Source organism: Callithrix jacchus, chromosome 5, assembly GCF_049354715.1.
Source record: "Callithrix jacchus isolate 240 chromosome 5, calJac240_pri, whole genome shotgun sequence".
NCBI lineage: Eukaryota > Metazoa > Chordata > Mammalia > Primates > Cebidae > Callithrix > Callithrix jacchus.
The window spans coordinates 48,752,009-48,766,724 of NC_133506.1; the positions used below are offsets into that span (position 1 = coordinate 48,752,009).

Consider the following 14,716-nt stretch of genomic DNA (forward strand, 5'->3'; position numbering starts at 1 on the left):
GAAACACAGAATATATTCAGGCACAGAAGGTGCTTCCGTGGGGCTGATTTGATATCTGTGAAAATAAACAAGAAATAGATACTTTCCAACTCAGACATCTTCTAATTGTTGAGACCCAGTGACCAAGAGCTTTTTCTTAATGAATTTTGGGCAAGTTTGACTTGCCATGCAAGTCACTCACACGTAATAGCCATAAATAATAAAATAAGGTAAATTTATTTAATTTACCTTAAAACTGGCATTCAGCATCAAGACTCTTTTGAATGTTTATTTGCACCAAACAGTGGATACCAGTGCCCAAATATTAAGGATCATGAATACAAGTGCTCCCAGGGCGGGGCAGTGACCTGGAGGACCCTAGCATGCCAGGCACAGGCTGTTACAGGGAAGCAAGGAGCTTGCACAGCCCCACTGCTTTCCAAAGAAAGAGCAAATCCAGATCTTGTGTGAGTCTCCCAGTGTTTCAAGTTGAGGGTTTTCTCTGGATGCATTTTGGTTTGGTTTGGGTTTTACTTTGTTTTGTTGTTTTTGTTCTGAACACGCTTTAAATCAAACAAAGTATATCAGAGACTACATTTAACTCCTAGACTACTAGTTTGCAGCTTCTGGGTCTGGTGGCAGGTCAGAGAGAGACACTGGCCCTGTTTCTTGGTGTCCTTTGTCCCCTCTCCCCCAAGGTAACCCCAGTAGGGCTTTGGGCGCTTACACGAATGTCACTTTTCCCCCATCTCAGAGGATACTGGGCTGTTCTTTAGGAAACACTACTTCCTTCTTCTTATGATTTCATCAAGTCGCTGCTTCTCAGAGGAGGGGAACAGCCTGGGCTCCCTGGAGGGGAACCAATCATTCGGGCTGACCCAGGACTTGGCCAGGAGGGTTCCAGGGATTTGAGACTGAGAACAGAAAAATCCCAGACAAACTGAGATGAGTTGGTCACCTTGCTCTCCTGAGGTACTCTGGTTTCTTTTCAGATCATATAAATCTTTTGACTTTTACTGATATGTCTATTGCCTTAGGACACAACACTCATGGCTGGCATGGTTTGTGAAATGGCGTGTGTTCTCTGATCCCTGTGATATTTAGTCAGTGCTGTTACCCAACATGTTTTACCTGTGGTGTTTGTCTAAATCTCACAGCAAAACTGCAAAGTAAATATTATACTCATTTTAGAGATGAGAAAGCTGAGGTTCAGAGAAGGTGTTTCAGATGCCCAAGACCCACAGCAGCAGATAGCGGAGCTGAGACTCCAGGCCAGAGCCATCAGAATCGGAGCACAGGGCTCCTTACACAGCACTGGCCCCCAGTGCTCAGCTTCAGTGTATATGGAACAGACAGTATTTCAAAGTATGGTGCCTTTAAAATGCACAGTCTTTTTTTTTTTTTTACTTTAGGTGCATACTATGTCTGGCATTTCTCCCCATGTTATCCTTTCCCACCCTCTCCTCCCTCCCCACTGCCTGTTGTCTCTCCCCTACCCCCCTCAACTGCCCCCAGTGTGTGATGCTCCTCTCCCTGAGTCCACGTGTTCCTAATGAGATGATTTTGAACGTGTGTAACTGTGCCTTAGCTATAGTTGCTACAAAGACTGGAATGTTCTTGCATGCCAAAACCTCTGGCCCAAAGGATGGATGTCCAGAATGGGCAAGTGGGCGCATTTCCCCTGTTTCTAAAGTTTCACCAACTTTAGCCTAAATATATGCTCTTGTAAGCTATGGCTGAAGATGATTTTGTTCAATGAAGTTAGCCTTCAAGTTATTGTTCTTTGATATGTGTAGAGGGTGCTCTACAGGGAGCACTTACTGAGGTTAGGAGCTGGCGTTCCTGTCAGGGAGATGGACAGACAAAAAGTGTCATAGTGAAGGAAGACAAGGTAGTATGGAGGGCCAGAGGGCACCGTGGCCTGCGGGTTTACAGGGAGCTCAGGGAAGGCCTCTCTAAGAGAGGCTATTTATGCTGAGACCAGCCAAGCAGCACGAAGAGCACCTGCTCTTCTCCAAGCACCAAAGGCGAGAGCAGGCCTAGTAGATCTGCAGATGTATCGGGGTTTCAGGGGAGCCCCGCTCAGGCAGCATGGTGAGGGCATTGAAAATGAAAGCTGGAGAAAGAGACCAGGGCCAGAGAGTTCAGGGGTGGGGGAGAAATAAGGCCCAGAGAGGTTCAGTAACTTACCCCGGGCCACACAGCTAACAGACTTCACACATCCAAAGAAAGTCCCGGTAAGAACATTCGATTGCATTGAGCAAGACAAGGCACACTTAGGGCATTTGGAAGACTCTAAATTTCAGATTTTCACTGCCACAAAGGCTGAGACAAGGGAAAGACTGCCAGCATGAGGGGTATTGGAGGTGACCAGGAACAGGGTGGGGGAGCGGCAAGTCCTGGCAGGGACGTTAGGAAGGAGGAAAGGAGGTCTGGTGGCTGCTGGGTACAGTAGAGGGGAAGCTGCTATTCCCTTCCTCCCCCAGCCCCGCAGCTTAACGGGCTCCATAGGGGCTCAGCCCACCTCAGTGAGCTGGTCTTTCTTTTTCTGTTGTATAATAGGCACCATGGCAGTAAATGCCGCCTCCCCAGCTCCCTCGGGGAAGCCCCACGGCTTGATTATTCCTGAGAATTGGTGACATTCTGTGGCTGCTCCTTGTGGGGGAGGCACAGGTCTGACCCACCTGGTGATTTTTGTTCACTTCTTCCTGTCACTTTTGAAAGAGAGGAAGGTTTTACATACACATAAGTAATTAATTCTGTTCTTTCTTATTCTGAACGTCCCACACATCAGCAGAAAACCAGAAAGACTTCCTCAGGACAGAGAGGCACAGGAGAGCAATCTAAGAGAAATGTGTTTTCCCTTCCTCCCTCCCTCCCTCCTTTCTTCCCTCCCTGCCTTTCCTTTTACCAATATTTATCAGACACTTCTTACAGGCACTGAGAATATAACAGAAAATACAAGCTCCCTGCCCTTGGGAAGCTTAGAGTCTGACCCTCCACTTTAGACTCAGGCTCAAGAGAAGATTTTTGGCCACAGCTACACCAATCTTACCTGCAGTGGGATGAGATCGAAGCAGCTAGAATCATTGGGGTTTATGGGAATGCCAAGGAGGAAAGCCTAACCCGGGTGGGGGTCAAGGGTGGAGGAGGACACGGGAGCCCAGGAGGGATTCCTGCCTGGGTACCAAGATGAGCACAAGGAAGTCAGAAGAGAGATGAAGGAGAGACACAGCATGAAAAGAAAACAGAAAAGGAAATCTTCTGGAAACAAGAAGTTCAATGTGTGTGCTCTGCCCCACGCCCAGAAATTGTTTTCTTGTTTTCACTAATTAGACATAAATAACTGTACACTCAAGTCCATGTACCGGATCACTTTCTAGTTCAAGGCAACAGAGTTTGTTCTCTCAATACAGCCTGTGCACTCTCGCCTCAAATAAGAAACCATTTACCTTGGATTTTCTGAAATACCAAAAATAATTCTCATTGCCCCATCATCACTACTAGTGAAAATGATACGGCCATAATAATCGTTAATTGTGTCATTCATAAATCCAAAAACTTTGTGTACATAAACTTTTCCTCAAGCCCTCTACAAGGCTCTAGGATAGACTGAAATCACAATGACACTTGCTGGCCTCATGCAGTTCCTAGTCTAGTAGAGGAGGCCAATTGATGACTTTTTTTTTTTTTTTTTTGAGACAGAGTCTCACTCTGTCACCCAGGTTGAAGTGCAGTGGTGCCATCTCAGATCACTGCAACCTCCGCCTCCCAGGTTCAGGTGATTCTCCTGCCTCAGCCTCCTGAGTAGCTGTGATTATAGGTGTCCACTTGCCACCACACCTGGCTAATTTTTGTATTTTTAGCAGAGACAGGGTTTCACCATGTTGGCCAGGCTGGTCTTGAACTCCTGACCTCAGGTGATCCACCTGCCTCCGCCTCCCAGAGTGCTGGGATTATAGACAGAAGCCACCATGCCCAGCCTCAGTGATGATTAAATAACTACGTAGGTGAATGTTGATAGCACTGATAGGAGTGCCACTGATGAGGCTGCCTGGGACACAAAGTCTCTAGCAGGGGCTTTGACCTGACACTAAAGATAAGGGTAGGCCTTGAGGGAAGATGGGAAGGGCCTTGGTGCTAGCAAGTTGAAACAGGAAGTGTACTTCAGGCAGAGGGAAGAGCCCATGTGGAGGCTCAGAGGCCAGTGAGAAGAGGGTCGAGTACAGGTGCCTGAAAGAAAGCTAGTGAGCTGGAAGGGAGAGGGAGACGACGGATGGTGTGAAATGAGGCTCCATTGATGCAGTTTCTCTTAATATTTCAGCCTGTGCTCAGACCCTTAAAGGCGCTATTCACTTCTTTCACTAATTTCACAGGATGGGTGATAGTCATTTATTTTACATAAAAGGAAACTGAGGCTTAGAAATAATGAAAAATCCCATTGTCACAGTCCATATCAGAGAGAGGATGGGAGTCCAGCTTAGACCCTACACATGCCCTGTTACCACGTGAGTCTTGTAGTCACGCCATCTTTGTACTGTTTAAAGATGCCCAGTAGTTGTTAGATGCTTGCTGTAGTCAAGGTCAGATACTCACAGGCACTTAGTAAATAAAACTAAGTAAGGAATAAATGAGTGCTGACATACTCATCAATATTGATCTTTATTGACTGCCTCACATGTGCTAAGCACTTTGCACATAGTATCTTTCTTAATTCTTGCAACAACTTTTTGAAATAGGAGTTTTTATTACTATTCCTCCTGTTCTGCTGAAAAAACTGGAGCTTTAAGAGCTCAAGTGATTGTCCAAGGTCATTTAGCTGGTGAGGGTTGAAGGTGGGACTCAAACTCACCGGCCAGAGCCCGAATCTTAAGTCTCCCTAGACTGCTTCTAGTGCAGGAAAGCAAAGTCCAAGAAGACTCAGTGTTCAAGGGAGTTTGCTTGGCTACTTCGGGATGGAGTATTCGGAGGCCTTTTTGAGAGAGTTTAAGATTTGAACTGAAGAATTATATTAAAAAAAGACAAGGGGTGGGCATTTGGAAGTCCTCTGGTCAAAAACACCTTTCCATTATGATGTTGGAGCCTCCTATATACATGTTTCATGCAGAATATGAAGGAAGTTTGTGCAAGATACAGACCCTAATTGAATTGCTTATGATTCATTTTCTGTTACATCAACGAAGATGGGAATCAATTAAGAAATGGGGGGGTGGATCTTTATCATTGAGAAATTCAGATGTTTCTGAACTTTGGGACTCAGGGGATGATCTACAAATTCAGACATGGGCCAAGACATGGCAATACGAGGCAAGAGCTCAAGCAGGAGGAGGAAAGACTGCCTATCCAGGCAAGAGCGTGACTTAGAAACAGGGTTCGAGTACCACTTCATGGCTACACGTGTGCAGGATGGAACCTGTCTTCCTGGGCTTCAGTCTTTGCCTTGCCTCTGCTTTCCCTGTGATGAGTCTTGGGGCAGCTCAAAGGCTGCATCTTCAGTATAAGTACAACAGTGAATGAACAACAAATAGTGGTTATTTCAAAGATCTATCTTGGATGGCTATTTAATTTCACTAAACCCCAGGTTGCTCACCTGTCAACTGGAACAAACAACAGTCTCTTCTTCATGAGACATGGCGAGGGTTTTAACCTCACCTGTCCACAGAGACCACTTAAATAATAGTAGATGCTCAGCAAATCTGTTATTTTTATCACGACTGTTAGAGGTCAAGGGAGGCTTTGAGTTTGGACACACCTGGGTTTAAATCCCACTTACTGTTGGGGCCAGGGCAAGTCAGTTATTTTCCCAGAGCATCAGCTTTCTCATCCCTAAAATTACAGCTAATAATATTCATCTCTCAGTGATGCTGTGAGGACTCAAAAACAATGTATGTTCAGATCAATAAAAGAGGTTGGCAGAGACTGGATGGCAGCGCTGGCCTTGCAGTCCCCTGTCTCCTCCCTTAGTCTGTGTTGAGGAGTAAGTTGGATGGTGTACAGGGGTGGGAGGTGTCTGCGTGGTTCTGACACACAGAACAAGTGCCTGAGGAACTACTTTCCTCTTGATTCCCTTCCCCTCAACCCCGAGCCCTTGATCACCTACTTTAAAGAAAAAAAGCCCTTTTAATTAAGATTTAAATTAAGAGGTGGATTGGATGGTGCCACTTTATTTGAAGGAATAAAGAGAGATCGTAAGTACAGATTTAGCTAAAACAGCTCTGGGAGGGATGGGAGAAATAAAAGATGGGCCCCTGAGAAAAAAATGGAATGTGCCATTAGCCTGCATCTCCTTCCCTCCAACTTTCCCATTCTCTTCCTGCCGCTGGCCACTTTGCAAAACTCCACTTGATACAACACAGATTTGCTGGTGGCTAAGCCATGCTTGGGAAGAACTGCACTGGAGTTTTCAGTGAAGATGATGAGGAGGAGGAGGGAGAGGAGGAGTGGGAGGAGGAGAATATGATGATAAGGATATGATGATGATGATTAAATGTTGCAACACACGAACTTAGAATAGTGCCTGGTACAGTATCCATTATCAGAAATATCGTTGTCATCGATATTGACAGATAACTAACATTTATTGAGCACTGTTTGAATCACCATACAGATTAATTATATTATCAGTAGCAATGAAATGAAAGGAACCTCTTCTTTGGATTCTTTTCTTTAATAAAAGCATTTAATATATTCTAATATCATCTCTGAGAGGTAGATGGAGACCCTACCTTCATTCACTAATTTACCTTTTGGGAAACTGAGGCATTTTTCCATAAAACTGAGAGCTATCTAAGAACCTGGCCACAGTGAAATGCACCTGTAGAGGGCACGGTGGAGATGCCTTTGGTTTTCTGATACTATATTCTTGTGCCCACTCTCGGCTTCTGCTTGTTTTCTCTTCTAATACACACACCTGCAACTCTCTTCTGGAGACATCCCCCAGCTCCTGGAGCTGGTCGGCTTGCACACGCAGAGTGCCCTCGGTGCCTGCAGGTGTGTGCCTCTGGCCAGCCTTGAATGAATGACTGATGGATGTGGAGTACCAGAGCCCAGCCCTTGCCTCCCAATAGGGCAAGCTCCAAGTTGTAAGGTGCTAGTGCCCTATGTATACTATCTCAACTAAACTTTCTCCTAAATTCTATAAAGAAGGAACTGTGATTGCACCCAGCTTACAGGTGAAGAAACCAGCCCTCAGAGATGTGAAGCAACCAGGAAGACCACACAACTAGTAAGAAGCAGAGCCGGAAGTTCAGTGTAGACAAATGGAGGATTTGCCAGAAGCCAGAATTTGGTCAAAATGTCAGCACCATTCTGGCGTCCCTTAGTTAAATTCTGTGGGTAGCACATCAAAGCGTGAGATACAGACACACCACTTATTTGAAGGAGAGAAAAGATGAGTAGCCAAAAATAAAAAGCTTAAATACCCCCAAAATTTAAATCTTTAACCAAGGCAACTTTCTATCACTCCGGGCCTCCAGCAAATCGGCACTTCAAATGTGCATGGTTTTATCTGATATTTTTTTATCGATGGAGAAAAAAATGATGTTTCAGGTTATGTTATTTTCAATGCTACATTACTCGATTTCACAGTCAAATAATTCTATTTTTGTTCACCAGAGGATTTTGTCATGTTTAATTGTTTATGACTCCCTCCTCCCCCTGTACTTGCAGAAGCCTCCACTTTTCCCCCTGCTGCCTTCCTTTACTCTCCCTATGTAGTAACCATGGAGATGGGTCCCCATTGGATAGTCTCTGCTCCAGCTTAGAAGTCAAAGAGCCAATCAGGACCTTGTCATCCCAGAAATGCAAGAGGATGAAAAATGCGAGGCCTTTGTAAGTGGAGGGAAGGCCTGACATGAAGTCTCCAGAGACAGGGAGTTCCTGATGCCTAGAAATCCTGAGAAGGAAGCAGGCAGCAGCTAAGCTCAGTGGGGAAGAACATGGTTCCTGGAACTGCTGGAGTCTGGCCCCAGGGCTGGGTCTCCACTTCCTGGCTTCCTGGCTGAGGGACCTGGGTCAGAGGATGCCACTTCTTTGAACCTCAGCTGTCTCTCCTATCAAGGAGCAGCAGGAAGGCTGAGCTCACATATTGTTATAAAGATAAAATTAAATATGACCCACTAAGCACCTGTCTAACCCTGTATCAGGCATGTAGAAGTCCTCAATTAACAAGAGCTAATCCCATAATAGCTAAAATATAGCACCCCTAGGGCCATTAGAGCTGCTCACCCAATCAAGGTTGGGTGAGCAGGTCTAACAGCCCTTCCCTCAGACTATTTGCCACCCATCACAGAAGGAAGACAATGAAACCAGAAGGCTTAGCTTTTGGTCACTGCTAGTGCACCAGAAGTATGGAGCCAGTGGGGAAAAGAGGGGTCAGAGAAGTCTAAGCAAACAGGAAGAGATCTAAGCTGAGTCTGGAATGATGAAAAGGAGCTAGCCAGGTGGATGAGAAGGAAGAGTGTTGTGAAACGAAGGAATGGCAAGAGTAAAGCCTTGTAAGTGAGAGAGGGTGTGGTTCATTCCAAAAAATTCATGTGGCTCAGCATGATTGGAGCCCGGTTTTGCGGAGCAGGTGGAGGTTTGGGGAGAGAGAGGAGGCTGAACAGACAGGTGGCTGGTGGATGTGCATACAGTGGCTTCTACTTGGGTGCACAAACTTTGTCTTTTCATGATCATAGGGACGGATGTTCAATCAAGGTTTGCTTTATGAAGTACTGGAGCATTGTTTCCATGAAATTGACTTTGTAGGGCTGGGCATTGAGTTGGAGAAGTGGACTTTCAACTGAGCCTCTAGTTGACACCAGATACAAGGTTGACCTCCACATTGAAGCTACAGGAGGGCAGAGGCTGCATCTGATTAGCTCCCCATTGTATTTCTTGGAACCTAGACTCTATAAATACTGGATGAAAGAAAGGAAGGAAGGAAAAGAGAGAGGGAGAAAGGCACATACTAGCTAGGAGGTGATTATGCTTCCTTTTGCCATTCACCATGAGTGAAATGACAATAATACTTAGATCCCTCATCCATGAAGCAGATCAAATACATAAAAGTACACAAAACATGAAGCACAGTGCCCAGCATTAACAAGCCCAGTGCAAATGAATTTTCAGGCTTTGCACAGCCATAAAAGTATGTGGATGTAAGAAACATTTCCAGCCCACTGTAGAAATTATTTGTCCAGAGAACTAACACTCAGCCAGGATGTTTGTACTTCTGGGTTAAAAAATGTCTATTCCTGAGGTGCAATTGTGAATTTTTGGAGGAACTGCTGTGTGCCAGGCTCTGTTCTGAGTCCTGGGCTACACCAGAGAATAAGAGAAACAGAGGATGCAGGTTGATAATAATACTAACAGCTAACATCTATTGAGCACATAAATACAAGTGACAATTTCTGAGAATGAGGGACTGCCAAGGAAAATGGGGTAGTGCAAGGGACCGTGACAGGGCCACCTACTTTAAATAGAGGAGACTGAGAAAATAGCAGTCATGTGGCAAATTGGAGGCAGAACATCCCAGGCAGGAGAAACAGGAGCAGGGCTGATACATTTGATTCAGAGAAAGGCCAGAGTGTCATGAGCTGGGCATGCAGGGGTGGGACATGGTTGTGGGATGGGCATGGGACATGTCAGAGCTTTGTAGAACATACTAAGAACTTTGGATATTTTGGGACCATACTAACTGGATGGAGAAATAAAAGAACGTTAGATTTGTTTTTCTTTAAGTCCAAAGGGAAGCCATTGAAGAGGCTTAAACAGGCACGTGGCATGATCTACTTTCTTTTTTCTTTTCTCTTTTTTTTTTTTTTTTTTTTGAGATGGATTTTCATTCTTTTTGCCCAGGCTGGAGTGCAATGATGTGATCTTGGCTTACTGCAACCTCCACCTCTCGGGTTCAAATTATTCTCCTACCTCAGCCTCCCGAGTAGCTAGGATTACAGGCACGCACCACCACACCTGGCTAATTTTGTACTTTTAGTGGAGATGGGGTTTCGCCATGTTGTCCAGGCTGGTCTCCAACTCCTGACCTCAGGCGATCCACCTGCCTTGGCCTCCCAAAGTGCTGGGATTACAGGCTTGAGCCACCGTGCCTGGCCTACTTTCTTTTTTAGAAGATCTCTCTGGCTACTGGGTATGGAATGGATGAGATGGTCAAAGTGAAAGCAGGAGCAGCATGAGGAGGCTGTTGGGAGACTGGGAACAGGTGGCCTTGATTGGAGCCTCAGTGGAGGCAGTAAGCATGGGAAGGAATGTGTGAACCCAGGAGAATTCTAAGTCACTCAGGACCATGCTTGTTCTAGGGAGGAGAAGGGGCTTCAAACAAAGAAGACATGCACGCATGGGGAAAGATTCTCTCGGCTTCCCGTTGTGGGGCCCTGGTTGGGCTCTAGAGGACCAGGATACAACTGCTCTTCCCAAATCTCCCCTGGATTGCCGGGACTCCCAAGCATCCCATCACTGCCTGTCTCCCAAGAAGAATCCATTCTGATAAAAGTGAACCACCATTTTAATTCTTCTCCAGGAATTATGAAGTATAAAGACAAAAGGTCTCCGCTGTGCTCGCCTTCCTGTTTTTCAATCCTAAATTAATTCCTCTCTCCATTCTGTAATTCAGTGCCCCCTCCTCTGAGCCTCCATGCAGGGTAGTCCTGACTTCTGTGGGAGATTTACTGGAGAGATGACATGGAGGAACACACTGTGTTTTTCCAAATGATTTAGTGACCTTTTCGGCATCCCCGTGACTGCTGAAATCTTGTGTAATTATTCAGTTTGCAGGCAGAGATTCTGTTGATCAGGGGAAAGCTTAGGTAGATGTCAAATGTCAGTAAATTTGCAATCCATAATTGTAACCAGTTGATGCCGGAGCAGACCAGGGACAAGGACTTGGTCACAAGGCCATGGATAGTTGAACCAATACAAGCACCAAAGTATCTCACCTGCAGAAACATTGCCTGTCTTTCTTTTCTCATTAGCACTCTTTCTCTTTCTCTGCCTCTTTTTCTCCGTTTCTGTCAGTCTTCATCCCCCTTCCCTAGAGATGGGCATGTTAAATACTCCACCAAGTCTTCTAGGTCCATTTCCAGCCAGACCCAATGATGCCATAAATACAGCCACAGGTTTTCCCCTCAAGAATTCCCATAAGCTCTTTCTGGTCTTGCTGTTCTGGTCTGTTTGGCCCCTGCTGGAGCTCAAGCATTGATTTTTTCTGCTTTGCTTGCTTTCTGACAGCACGGTTTATATTGGAAAGGTCTGTGTCAGGAATTAGAGAACATTCCTAACAATGGGGAAAAATACCCTAATATAAATAGACCATTTGTGGACTTGCACTTTGACAAGTGCAAGTGAACTGGAAGACACAGGAAAAGCTCTGAAGTCATGGAGACATGTACCAGAGGCATTTGCTTAATAACTCATCTCATTCCTTGAGCTCACCTTATCAAGCTTTAACCTCTGAGTCTCTAAGTTCCCAGTTCAAAAATGCAGAGTCTCCTCTGTCCTCATGTTAATTTTTAAATTATATATCATTGTAGAGAGGCCCTTGTGTTGAATATTATGAGCCATTTTCACATCTGAAATGGGGAATTATAACTGAACATTAGTGATTGCCTATAAATCTCAGCAAACCAAGTGGCATCTCTAACTATACGGCATTAACTGGGAAAAAACGTGGAGCACAAGAAGGGGGATTTAGAAGGGTGGAGGTGATTTTCACTAGGAGAGGCTGCAAGTGGATGAGCACAAGTCCCTGTGTACTGTGTAATCCCTAGAATCCCAGTGGATGTGAGCGGAAGTTCGTTGAAATTTTTGGAAGCAATGGTTAAAACTGTTTTTGCATGTTGGTCAGGCATGATGGCTCATGCCTGTAATCCCAGCACTTTGGGAGGCCTAGGCGGGTGGATCACCTGAGGTCAGGAGTTTGAGACCAACCTGACCAACATGGAGAAACCCCGTCTGTACTAAAAAAATACAAAATTAGCCAGATGTAATGGCGCAAGCCTGTAGTCCCAGCTACGCGGGAGGCTGAGGCAGGAGAATCACTTGAACACAGGAGGTGGAGGTTGCAGTGAGCTGTGATTGCACCACCGCACTCGAGCCTAGCAAGAGCGAGACTCTGTCAAAAAAAAAAAACTGTTCAGCATGTTAACTCTACATGGTGTGTATCAAAATCTCTTATCTACAGTTCACTGCGAACCAAATCAAAAGTGAAACAAGAAATGTAACAGCTCATCCAAGGATAGAATTGGACTCATGCACAGAGGAATCCTTGGTTCAAAGGATGTATGCCCTCTGCCTTTCTCCACCTTTCCCCTCAGATGTTCCCCATGTTGTCTCATTCTTAGGCAAATGGAAAGATTACCTGGACCATCCCCAGGGTCTAAAGCTAGGATTTAGCTCTGGGACTGGAAACTTCCTTAGAGGTTGAGAGATGTGTCCTAAGGCTTGGTAGGAATTGGCAAAAGGGCAACAGGATATGTCATTCCGGGGCAGTGTATCTGTCAGCCAGCTGGAATGCGAGCCAGGCACTGTGGCTGGAAATATGAGCAGCTGTGTAGCTCTCTCCACTTTTGTTGTACCAGTGAGGTACACGGGTCAGGCTGCCTGGGTTTAAATTCAGGGTCCACTACTCGCTAGGAGTAAGAGCAAACACCCTAACCCCGCTCAGACACAGTTTCTTCATCTGAAAAATGGGTATAACTGTTCTACCTCGGGGATTGATAGAGTTAAAAGAAATATCCCAGGGGATGCTTTAAGCCAGTGGTTCTCAAACTTGGCTGTACATCACAATCACAGGGAGGTTTGTTAAAACCCGGATGACTGAGCCCCAGCTCCCGAGTGTCAGATTCACTAGGTCCCAGGTGGAGCCAGACCATGTGTATGTCTAACATGCTCCCAGGTGATACCAGTGGTATTGGTCCAGGGACCACACATTAAGAACTATTCCTTTAAGTACCTGGGCATGTTGTAAGCACTCCAGACAGTTTGTCTTTTAGCAGCTTTCCCCCTGTCTCTGAGCCTGTCTGGCACTCTGTCCTTTGTGAGATCCTCGTTTACTGCACAAAATCAAGTCAAACCAACATGGGGGTCCATCAGGATGACCTATTACAGGGGCTAAACAGAGAGCAGGAGCTGAGATACAGAAGCCAAACCAGGAAAGGCCCAAAATCTAGGAAAGGGGTAGGTGGCCAGGCAGTTTGCATGAGTCTGCTGAGATCGCTTAAAAAGGTGGACATCAGCTCAGTTGCTTCTGTATAAAGAGGAGTGTTCATCTGAAGCACATGACCAGCTGTCAAGGGAAGAGGGCCTCCTCTTGACTTAGCTTAATACCTTCCTCAATTCTAAAGGGATGGGCCCTAAAATGGTTTTTGAAGCAATGGTTAAAACTGTTCAGTATATTAACTCTATATTGTGATTATCAAAATCTCTTATTTACGATTCACTGCAAACCAAATCAAAAGTAGTTAAGTAAAACAGGAACTGTGGCTGCCCTGCCTATGGAGTTGCCATTCTTTTGTTTATTTACTTCCTTAATAAAAGAAACTTGCTTTCACTTTGAAAAAAAGAAAAAAAAAGCAAGAAATGTAACAGCTCATCCAAGGATAGAGTTGGACTCATGCACAGAGGAAGATATATGCCCACTTGGTTCGAAAGATGTATGCCCTCAGAACCTTGTCTTTCTCCGCCTTCAGCTCAGATGTTCTCTGTGTTGTCTCGTTCTCAGGCAAATGTCAAGATTACCTGGACCAGCTCCAGGGTTATATCCTCCCAGTTTAGGTGCCCCAGTAGATAGAGGGCCTCCTTCCCAAAGGTGCCAATAAAATATGGAGATTTGGTTTGATCAGCCGGGGGTCAGGGTAGCACACACCCTTGAAGCAATGCCTGCAACCTGAAGAATTGGATGCTGTCTTTGGCCTGGGTTCAATTCACTCCCGTGGAAGCAGTGAGCAGACTCAGCACTGCACACTTGGACTGAGATTGGTCTCCCGGAGGAGTTTTGATGTCAGTGTTGCTTGGGGAAGAATGACCTCAAATCCAACTAACACCCTCCTCCTGCCAGGACTGATGCAGTAGCCACCTTCAGGTCTTCTCATCTCTACTTACTACCCCGTCCCCGTTTGCCCAGCACAGAACTCCCAGATTAAGTCATGATTCGAAGCTTATATCACAATGAGAAGAGCCACCATTTCATAAACGTTTATTCTTCCTGGGGCCCTTTAGTTATAGTCCTTATGATCCTTATATGAACACATCTTATCATTTAAATCTCAACTTCAACATCATCTTCTTAAGGATTCTTCCCTGAAAAAGCTATCTCAATCAGAGTCATCAGTTGTTTCTGTAAAGGGCCAGATAGCTAGCTAAAGCTTGACCTAAGCCATCTTCTCCCTTTTCTGATATTTTCTAATTCTGAAATAGCAGGTAGCATTGCTCTTCTCATGATGCCTCAGCTGAGGATCTATGGATCTTACATTTTCTGTCATCTCCACCCACACTCTTCATTTATTCCATGACTCTTCACTCCATAATTGTTTTCCCACCTCGCTTCCACTTCCGTTTCCACAGCAGCCATGTTATTTGAAGTACACCCTCCTCTTGCCAGGACTGATGCAGTAGCCACCTTCAGTTCTCATCTGTACTTACCACCCTGCCTTAGTTTTCCCAAGACAGAACTGCCAGATTACGTCATAATTCACAGCTCATATCACAATGAGAAAGGCTACCCTTTCATAAGTGTTTATTC

At 45.3% G+C, this 14,716-nt stretch overlaps 1 protein-coding gene across 6 annotated transcripts in view; it reads left to right on the plus strand.

Moving 5' to 3' along the window:
• TSHZ2 (teashirt zinc finger homeobox 2) overlaps positions 1-14,716 on the plus strand; it is a 512,491-nt gene that overhangs the window by 294,600 nt on the left and 203,175 nt on the right. Inside the window, exon 3 of one of the 6 annotated variants that reach the window (XM_054255472.2) lies at positions 1-14,716. This exon is cut by the window's right edge and continues 19,372 nt beyond it. The exons of the other annotated variants lie outside the window; for them this stretch is intronic. The gene's annotated coding sequence lies outside the window, so the exon portion shown is untranslated. 6 annotated transcript variants of the gene reach the window in all.